The 1,119-nt window shown below is 41.1% G+C and overlaps 1 pseudogene; it reads left to right on the top strand.

Annotated features, from left to right (window-relative positions):
- Positions 1 to 301, top strand: part of LOC102500011 (myosin light chain 6B-like) — a 15,966-nt pseudogene extending 15,665 nt beyond the window's left edge.
- Positions 302 to 1,119: the final 818 nt, after the last annotated feature.

The raw sequence follows: 1,119 nt of genomic DNA, 5'->3' as shown, positions 1-1,119 counted from the left end.
TAAAGGCAAGGGGTGGGCCTCCCCTTGGGGGTGGGGGGGTGATTTCTCACCTTCCATCTCTCTGTTTCTCCTGTGAGTGCATGTGCCTTATAGCAAAAAATGGCTCTCTAAAAAAAAGAAAGAAGAAAGAAAAAGAAAAGGAGGGGAACGGCAAAGACATGGGAGCCGAGCTCAGGCATTTCTTTACCACCCTGGGAGAGAAGATAACCAAGGAGGAGATGGAGATATTTCTGGCAGTCATGAGGACAGCAATGGTTGCATCAACTATGAGGCTTTCCTGAACCACATCCTAAACATCTGAGTGTCACATATCCATCCAGTGAGCTAAACCCCAACCCCAACCAGCAGAAGCATGTTCCTGCCACTAGGAGGCCACCTATTGTTTCAAAATAAAGACATGGTTTCTAAAAAAATAAATAGAGGTCCCCAGAGAACTTTTGTGAGGGGTTTTCCTGATTAATATTTAATATGTTCAAAATTAAAACTAAGACAATTTAAAAATATTTATTTCCAAATTAATTTTAAAATAATAATAAAAGCTCATTTCATGTTAATATAACATACATAACTTCTTTTAAGAGGTTTCTGCCATAGGGTGTGTGTGCTCACTGAATAGAGAGAGACAGAGACAGTGAGAGGGTAAATGAGAAATGACCCCCTCGGAGGGATGGCCATGCCACAAGTGCTTCTCCATGCTCCCTCCCAGGATCTTGGGCACATACACATAACACACCTATTGTGAGTTTCAAACCACCAGGTCTGGGACTCGAACCATGGTCAGCCGTATGGGAATTCAGTGACGTAACTATCATGCCATCTGCTGGCCCCACATAAATAACGTTTTTAGGGAAAATAACTAAATTTTTCAAAACAAACAAACAAAAAAAATGGGGCTGGCAGGTGACATGGTGATTAAGGGTACTGGACTCCTACATAGCTGACTGCAGTTTGAGTCCCGGACCTGACAGCTTGCTTTTTCACTTTCTTCCTCTCTCTCTCTCTCTCTGTCGCTCTTGCTCTTGCTCTGTCCTTCACTGGTCAAATTAAAATAAGTAAACAAATAAATAAATAAAAGTTAAATAAAATAATTCTTCAAGAAAATTGGTGAAAAGTGTCACA

Source organism: Tupaia chinensis, unplaced genomic scaffold, assembly GCF_000334495.1.
Source record: "Tupaia chinensis unplaced genomic scaffold, TupChi_1.0 Scaffold143894_1, whole genome shotgun sequence".
Taxonomy (NCBI): Eukaryota; Metazoa; Chordata; class Mammalia; order Scandentia; family Tupaiidae; genus Tupaia; species Tupaia belangeri.
The sequence above is the reverse complement of the archived record's forward strand: the minus strand, read 5'-3'. Positions and strand labels throughout refer to the sequence as shown.